Source organism: Anas platyrhynchos, chromosome 7, assembly GCF_047663525.1.
Source record: "Anas platyrhynchos isolate ZD024472 breed Pekin duck chromosome 7, IASCAAS_PekinDuck_T2T, whole genome shotgun sequence".
Taxonomy (NCBI): domain Eukaryota; kingdom Metazoa; phylum Chordata; class Aves; order Anseriformes; family Anatidae; genus Anas; species Anas platyrhynchos.
This window is the reverse complement of record NC_092593.1, coordinates 30,890,854-30,899,690: the sequence shown is the minus strand read 5'-3', so window position 1 is coordinate 30,899,690 and position 8,837 is coordinate 30,890,854. Positions and strand designations below refer to the sequence as shown.

General features: G+C 46.0%; 1 long non-coding RNA gene across 1 annotated transcript; it reads left to right on the top strand.

Moving 5' to 3' along the window:
• The first annotated feature begins 4,361 nt into the window (after positions 1 to 4,361).
• On the top strand, positions 4,362 to 8,627 carry LOC119717487 (uncharacterized). The gene is made up of 2 exons (XR_005267093.2): positions 4,362 to 4,498; positions 4,638 to 8,627. It is a non-coding gene; the product is annotated as an uncharacterized lncRNA (long non-coding RNA).
• Positions 8,628 to 8,837: the final 210 nt, after the last annotated feature.

Genomic DNA, 8,837 nt, shown 5'->3' with positions numbered 1-8,837 from the left:
GCTAGATTTCATTCTGAAATCAGCAGGATGAGGGTGAGGACTCAGCTGAGACCTTCAGCAAGATGACTGCCACCTCTGAGATGCAACAGGAATTTGTGTTTCCCAATAAGGCACGATTGCCACCTCTGAATTTCTATTTCCCAATAAGCCAGGCCACGAAGTGGTTGGTTTTGTGAAGACACAAGACCTTATTTGAAAAGACTCCAAGAAATGTAAGCACTGGGTGGCACAAAGCAAGCCATGGCTGGGCTGAGAGCTGGGGTGACAAATAAATATGAAAAGCCATGCTGGGCTGGACTGCACAAACAGCCATTGGAACTTCACCTGATACGTCCTGAAAGAGATGAGTTTCATCCAACTCCGCAAGCAAGCTGAGACATCGGGCGGTCAGATGCTGTCAAAGAACTTTTGGGGGAGAGAAACTTCTGGAGAAATGAAGGGCTGAATGCAGAGAAAAGAACTATAAAATAAAAGCTTGCATAGGTCAAGAGGCTAAATTATGGGGAATACAGCTTCTCTGAGCAGCTGCTCTGGCTGTGCTGGGCCATCCCATACTGAAGAGTCCCATGGTGTATTTGGTTTTCCTCTACTACCACCTTCCCTACACTGCAAAGAGGGACCCATGACTGTGCTCCATGGTTGAAGAAGAGTCTATGCTGCTAAACTGTGCAAATAAGCTCTCAGCGTATCATTTCCCAAGTTCCCACTTTAATTTGTTGTGCTAACAATGTGCCCGAAACATTTGTTAAGCCCCAGGGAGGATCGGAGCAATGTGAGCAGCGAGATTAATGGCCTGAGGTTGCATGCCAGAAAACAGTAGCTTCTTTATAGGACAGACACACTATTTAGGTTGAAGTTTGCTTATTGCAAGTTACAGCTACATTAAGGGGATTTTATAAGGTGTGAAGTCCCCTGCTATGTGTCAGGAGATGTATGCTTGTCACGCAGGCAGTGGTGGCGAGGGGCACTGCTTGCTGATCTTGACCCTGACAGCAGTCCTTTGCCAGGAAAAACATACTGGGATATTTCCTTTTTAGGAAGGGAGCCGTTATTTCACTTTTTTTTGGAGCCCTTTCACAACACGTTCTCCTCCTTGCAGTACTTCTAATTATCAGCAAATCTCCCCGACTCCTTCGCACTCGGTGGTGGCTGCTTGGAGGACAGCTTGTCAAAATAGCCTAAAAGCTACTGAATGTGTGATGGGGCTTACCAAAGAGTATGCTGGGGCAAAGCTCCAGGACCTCCCCCTACAGCTACGCAATTGCATCCTATAGCCTTGTAACCAGGGGTAGAAGGATATTAAGGCTAAAACCCATTACATTGCCTTTGCCCTTTCTGTTGGCCTAAATAAAGAAATTAGCAAGGTATGTTTCTCCCCATCTGGAACATGGCAATTAGGCATGGGAAGGAGAAGGAAGAAAAGCAGGGCCACGCAGATCCTCAGCATTCGCCTTATAATGACACCTAACAGCATCTGCCCTGTAGTGACCATCCATCTCGTGCCTAAATCCAACACTTAAGCTACGAGGTACAAATCTGGCTCTTCTCCAGTCCTTAAACCCACCTCTACTGTGAGCCGGAGCTCAGCAGAGCACAAGAAGCTCATCAAAACATCACCATAATTTTCTATTCCCAAATTCATGTGCTCTCAAAACCACCTTTCTCTTCCTATTGCCTGTAAGTAGATGCAAGCCTGGAAGGAAACACAAATCCTTTGGGGAAAGAAAGGCTTCACTTTGGATGAGGAACCTGGGCTAGTTTCAGGGCTGTTCCAGAGAAATGAACCCCTGCTGTGGTTCAGATCATGTCACAGCCCATCTTAACCCTTGAGGTCAACCAACAGACACCAAAAATCACTCAAAGTCCCTGGCAAAACCAGGGATAAAGCCTGTGTTTCTTGAACCCCCAACAACATGACTATTGCCCTTCTCAAGCAGTTTTTCTTCCCTTGTTGTCAGCTGCTGTCAGTGTTAATGCTTCTGCAGTTGTTGGCTTTCAGCTATTTCCACTGAATTCAAGTATTTTCAAAGCAGAATCATGAAGCAATAGCCTAAATGCTGGCAGTCTTGTAGCCGATGATAAAAATCACTCAAATTCCAAGAAATGCAATCCTACACAAGTAATACTACATTTTATCACTTTTCACTTCATTTTTTCCCCCAAACTGCTTTGTTTCTTTGCCTCCAGTTGAGCTCTTACCACTGAAGTCAATGGAAAGAATGTTTTGAAGTTGCTGGAGGAAAATCCACGTGAGGACATCCTATATCTGAGCATTCATAGAAATGCAGAATACATACAAATGTAGGTAGGCTTCCAAAAAAAATAAATCCACATGATGGCTTTTGCCTGCCATTCCGGTTTTCCCTTTATTAGCTGGTAAGTGACGTGGCTTTTTTCTCAGCTACCAAACTTCCCATCTAAGCAAGCAAGCAGAGGGAACAGGGAACCTGGAGGGAAGGGGCCTTTTGGCAAGGACACGAACTCCATCCTGCTGAAGCCTGAGGGACAGCTCAGGGCACTAGGGCTGGGGGATGTCTGCACGACAGCCACAGCAGCTCAGAACTCGGAGATTTATGAACCAGGAAAACCACATGCATGAATTCACCAGTCAAGGTCAGTCCAGCTCCTTGCATCTTCATCCAGGAGGCAGCCAGATCATTTTTGCCAGGCATTCAGTTCGTCACGCTCCTGCTTTGCCTTGAAATGCTTCTGCAGGGATGCAGGCACCAGGCTGGAGAGGAGGCTCCCACCTTGCAGAGCTGGCCCCAAGAGCAGTGGTGCTGTGGCACAAGGTTCTGCTTTGCCTCGTGGTGACAACCCTGTGCAGAGATTCCTTAAGGACACGAGGACGAGGGGACTGTGGCAAGGGTTTCCTTTTATGACTCACCAAACCCTGGCTTTGTGCTCAGGGCTGGGTTCAGCTGGCATTAGACTGAATCAACCTCATGAGGCAAGGCTTCCAGCAGTCCCTTCTTGGTGTGCTGCATCAATTGCCACCCAGGGCTGCCTCGAGGCCATCGGTGCTTGGCCACCCACCAGCGGAGGCATCCTTTTGGAGAGCAGCAGTATAGAACTGCAATAGTGACAAGCAATAGTGACAAGACACGCAATAGTGACACGCAATAGTGACAAGAGAAGCGCTGCTTTTCCTCCCCTTACCATGGAAGGAAAAAATTGCTGCATCACCCGAAGTGATCTGGCAGGGACTGTGGCTTCCAGACCACAAGGGCCGTGAAGGATCTGAAAATTTGCCTATGGGTTCACACACCGACAGGCAGAAAGCCCTAATGAGCTCCGGAAAGCTTGTGCTCAGCCCTAATCCCATACGGAGGGAAGATTAAAGGACTGCAACCTCAGGGATTAGGGTTGTTCTGAGGTAGGACGTACACCCCGGGTCCGGAGCACGCTCAAGACAGCCGCTTTGATTTCTCCTTGAATGCATTAACGTGCGGAGCGGAAATATCTGGAGCTCAGCTGGGACAACACACAGCACAGCTGGGGACCCTAGAGGAATGGGAGGTTTTCTGGACTTTTTTTGAACACTTCCTTCTTTTTCTCCCCTCTTTCTTTTTTTTTTTTTTCCTAAGAAGTCTTTCATTTCCCAGGGAGAGATATTAAGTTCATGATGTAACAACTGCGGTGAGGGCTGCACTTTGAGTACAGTGGGATGTGCAGTCACAGAAATATGAAATGCTATGGGAAAAATAGCTTTGTTAAAATTAGCCTCCTCTCGCTCAGCACTGTAGAGAACTGATCCTTAAATCCAAACTCTGCCTTCAGACACACACAACGTTAACCAAAATTTGCGAGCATCCTTCTCATGTACCCAAACAATTTTTGCCTGCCTTAAAACCATAAGTTTTACACTCTTTAGTCTATTCTTGTGTTATATTAAAACACAAACCAGCTACTCGGTGGCTGGGCAAGCTCCTACCACCATACAGAAGGACCAGGGGCACTTCAGCCTGTCTCAATAGCGAGGAGGCCCATAAGAAGTAAAAATATTTGCACTTCTGGGACTTCTCACAGATATAACTGAGAGCTTTTACAGATTACCTGAAAACTTCAAAGCCTGGAGTTTCACAGACCTGTGGAGCTTCTCCCTGTGCTTCCATCAGAGCAGCACTAGGGATGTCCAGTGCCCATCAGTAGTTGCTCATTCCTTGTGCATCCACCCCAACAGTGGCAATTTCCTTTCAATCCTCCCCTATTAAAATCAGGAGCCTAAAAGAAGCAAGCTCCCTATGTTCTTTCTCTCTCTGTGCATTGCGTTAGGCTGGGCTGAGGCTATGGTTCATCGTGTCGCATGAACATCCAGAATACTGCCTACTGACTTGCTAAGCAAGTGCACCAAATTCCACGCAAAAGAGAAATTAGGGTAATAAAGAACCCTGCAAGGACTCTAGACGTTAAAAGGCCCGCTAAGCTAGGTAAGCAGGACTCTGCAGCCAACAGAGGGAGAGAAGCAGCTGCACAGCATGACTCAGTCTGTCTGAAGGTAGGTGGGAGGAATGTATTTGAGCCAGCCTCTTCCCTGTGGAGGCAAACCTCACTTTGCAATTTTTTTTACATTTTGGCCCAATGTTACAGCAGTTTCCAAATGACTTTTGCCTTTTTTTTTTTTGCAACACGTCCAGGGTCTTTGGGTGCCTTCTGGAAGAAAGGGCCTTCGTGGATGTCAACTGTGAGTCACTTGGAGGAAAGGGAGGCCCCGCTGGAGCTGTGGATGGAGCTGGTTCTCAGTGCTGCTTGTGAGACTCAAAGAGTTGTAGGCGTCCACAGCCACAGAAATCTGCACAGGGGCTTGTGGGGAGGGCTGGGAACAGTGACCAGTTCTGAGCCAAACCAGGTCAGGATTTTTGCTCTGTGACTGACGACCACGTCCAAAAGCCGAGGGATGAATGAGACAGGAACATCATCAGGATGATAGCCATGGAAATTGCTAGCAGAAGGCACGAAGCCAAGAAGGAGAGGAAAGAAGGGAGCGAGTCCCCACAGAGCACACACCATGCGCTATCTTCCTGTCAGCAGCTATTCGCTGGATGTTCAGCAGGCTGTGGCAAGTTCAGGTTTTCCAAAATGCTCTTTTCCATCCCTGAAGAATACCACAGGCTTCTCTTAATTCAGTCTCCCTAGCCAGAAATTATAAGTTCAGGTTACACTGAAAGAGTGGGTTTGAGGTTTCAGGGCACACAGAAGCTCACACACAACGTGCATTTTACGAGGCTGATGGCCCACATGGTTGACACAGTGCCTGTGCCCACGCTGAGGTATTTCAATGAGATCCAAAACCTTCAAATGAAGCCAAATCTTCCAGTTTTCATTTGGTGAGGCATGCTTTTTCTTGATAAAGCTGTCTTGTTTTGATAACCTTGCTGGAGGACTGAAAAAACAGGAAGTGGCTTCTGCAGGGCCACTTCTAGATGTTAGGAACAGGCAGGAGCAAGAGGGAGCAGCAAGCACTGTAGGAGCCCTCTGGGTTTGTGGCTACATAAAGCATCTGTGCCAAGAGATGAGCACCTCTCTCCATTGCTGCTGGCAGCCCTCACTCTGACAAGAAGCTCAGGGTTATCGTATGACAAGAAGTGAAGAAACAAACCATGGGGCTGGGTGTGCCATCAGAAATGAAATTTTCAGCTGCAATTAGCCTCCTTATCTCTGTAACAGCAGCAGCAAATGAATCCCCCAAGGTGGTGTACTACAGGGAAATGTGACTGGTCATTGCTGTCGGGTACAGATGGCTTCCCTGGCATGCAGCTGTCCTTATCAGCTATGGGAGATGTGAATCTTGCTGGCACCAACCTGAAACTAGAACAGATACAACTGGTGAAAACCTGGCAGATGCAGGGAATCCAGCCCAGTGGGCTGCCTGCTACCCAGTATACAGGGCAGACTTCCCAAAGGCAGGCTACAGCTCCTTCAGATCAGTACCTCACATGCAGGACTCCCATATAAAACATCTAGGGCATAAGCATTCTGTCAGACAAAGTATTTTGCCCACTGGAGTTATCCTAGTTAAGTGAAAGGGAGGGTGGAAAGCCAGCTGAAAGCACCAGGCCACGTGCAAATGAAAGTGATATCGTGAGTCTCTTTCTGGGAAAAAGAACAACAACAAAAATCCAGCACATTTCAAAAATAGAGGTTCCTCAGCTAAAGATAGCCCTGGCCAGCTGCTGTCTGGGGCAATCTCCTGCAGATCACCAGCACCTCCTCCAGCTAGGTACGTGTGAGGCTGCAGCATCCGCCTGCACTTCCTTTAAAAATGATTCTGGCTGGTGGAACACAAGGACTGGAGTCTCAGTTGTACGCCAGCAATTCAATGATAAATTGCCACATTTTATTACTATTAATCATTTGATAAAATAGGGAGGTGGAAAAGTACCAGGCCTAAAGACGTACGGGAGGGTTTCCACTACATCTTGCAGAGAAAGATGTACAGACCTCATCATCACACAGCCAGATGTCTACAAGTCTGGCATCTATCAGAAAGTGCACATCTGACCTCTGCGGATGGAGACACATCAAAGATGGACACCCAGCCTGGCAGCAGCAGGATGTACCTCCTGAAGGCACCATCTCCTCCTCTAGCTCTTATCAGCGCGTACAAGTGTGGGCAAAGTAACACATTTCTAGATGCCTATGGCTAAGCAAGACAAACCCAACCCCGACTCCATGAAGAACATGGAAAACGTACGCTGAGCTAGGAAGACATCCAATGTGTTCCAGGCAGACTCAAGTGACTTCATTTTCAGGAACACTGGGTCTTCAGAGCTTGTAGGAAGTAGGGAAGAAATGTTTCTCCAAGGACACATCCAGCTGGGACTTGGTCTCTGTCCCTGGAATGGCTCCTGCCCACTGAATTCGTTTCAGGGCCAGCAGTGACTAGTACCGCCCTGCCGTCTGTCTCTCCATGCAAGTTATGTCTCTCCTGAGATACAGTAAGGGTGTATTGAAGATGTGGAGGCTAAAATTCAGAAGTTCAGGCAGAGAAGGTCTCTGGGAACCTAACCGAAAGATTGAAAATAAGCATTTTGTGAGCCAACAAACTTTTTTATTCAGTCTCATTCGCATGCTCCTCATCAACACTGTACATGGGGGCTGAACGGAGTCATTAATGGATTTGTGCAGAATTCATCAAATTTATTTTGCTTGGGAAAACACTAGAAATGTTGTCAGTAAAGCCAAAATGTTTCACTTTGGTCCTTTTACAATGAAGAGTTTAACATTTTGTTGTGAAACAATTCTTGTTGAAAACAAATCACTCCTGATGTTAAACAAGGGAACTAGCTTTCAACAGTATAGAGAAATCTCTTCACAAACTGAATATCTAATTAAATCCAGAACACTTTGGTCTTTTTTTTTAAATTATTATTTTGAAAGATCAACAGACAAGATTTCAAGCACTCTTTAATCTAGAACTTTTTTCCCCCCAAAGTTTCTCTTTGACTAATTAAATGCCAAATTGTTTATTGATGCAGTTCAAGCCAGAACTTGGATCTCCTCCACTTGTTCACATGTTATCCTAAAATCAGCATATACTCATGGAAATTTTTATCCACTTGACCCTTTCCCCAGGTTACATGCCCACAAGCTGGCCCTCACCACTGAAAGCAGCGCTGTCCTGCAAGGGCAGCTTGAAAACATCCAACAGCATCCAACAGGCTGAGCAAACCTGAATCTTCCCAGCCCTGGGCCAAGGGCACAGCACCAGATATGCTTGGATTGTATGAACAGCTAGCCCTGGCATCATACCTCATTCTGGGGGAAGTTTTGCCTTCAAAAACCTAATCAGTGTTAATCTTCCTAGCATGTCAACGCAAAGCTGTCCTTTTTCCTTTCCAGGGTGGGGGGGAATAAAGCCATATGAAAGCCATTAGCATTGTAGTCTGGCTGAGTTCAAGCCAAAGGCATACGACACATCGAACGTTAATTGTTCGGGCATTTCAGTTATGTGGGAATAGTTTTAAGGACAGTAAATCAGGTCAATTTAGTATTGCTCTAATATTGCAAAAATTGCCTGACAAAAGCTTGATGTAGCTTAAGCTGATGACATGATTGCAGACAACCATTTAGAAGCTGTAACAGAGCTGGGAGGCTCATTAAGCTGAGCTTGCACATATCTATGGGGAAATATGGCTTCATCATGAGCCTACAGAGGAGATCAAATACCTTGGACTGCATTCAGAAGTAATGCATGAACTTCAGAAACAACAAAAAAAGGTTAAGACTTACATATTGACTGACATGCTCACCTCTGCTATGAATTCACGGGTGCTGCGTGAGATACCTGCATACTCCCCCAAAAAGCTGTCAGGTGAAAATGGACAGACTTGAGGAAGAAGCAAGTTTTTGCCAGCTTGGTTCCTTTTAAATTCACTGAGTTTTCCTGCTGCCTAAATGGGAGAGTTTGTATTACTGATGCCTTGTCTGACACTAATTTAAGTTGGTGCCAGGAGTTGGACCCGATGATCCTTACGGATCCCTTCCAACTCGGGATATCCTGTGATTCTAAGTTCTAATTAGGTGATGAACGTAAACAATGACAACTCATCTCACATTACAAATGATTCTGTTACTGACTTGCTAAAATGCCGTTACAAATCTAAAGAACACCAAAGGTTTAAGTACTCTGGTTTGGAGTTTCTTTTGATGGAAAGTAAATATCAAAGAGGAGTTGTCCCTGGATAGATTTGGGAGTACCAGAAAAACATGGATGCGTGTCTTTATGCAATCCAAAAGCATGAAGTAATTTTTTCCGGTTCAAAGAGCAACCTCCATATTTAAAACTAGCTTTTTCAACAGGACAAATTCCTCTTGGCTTTGAACAGGAGCTCCAA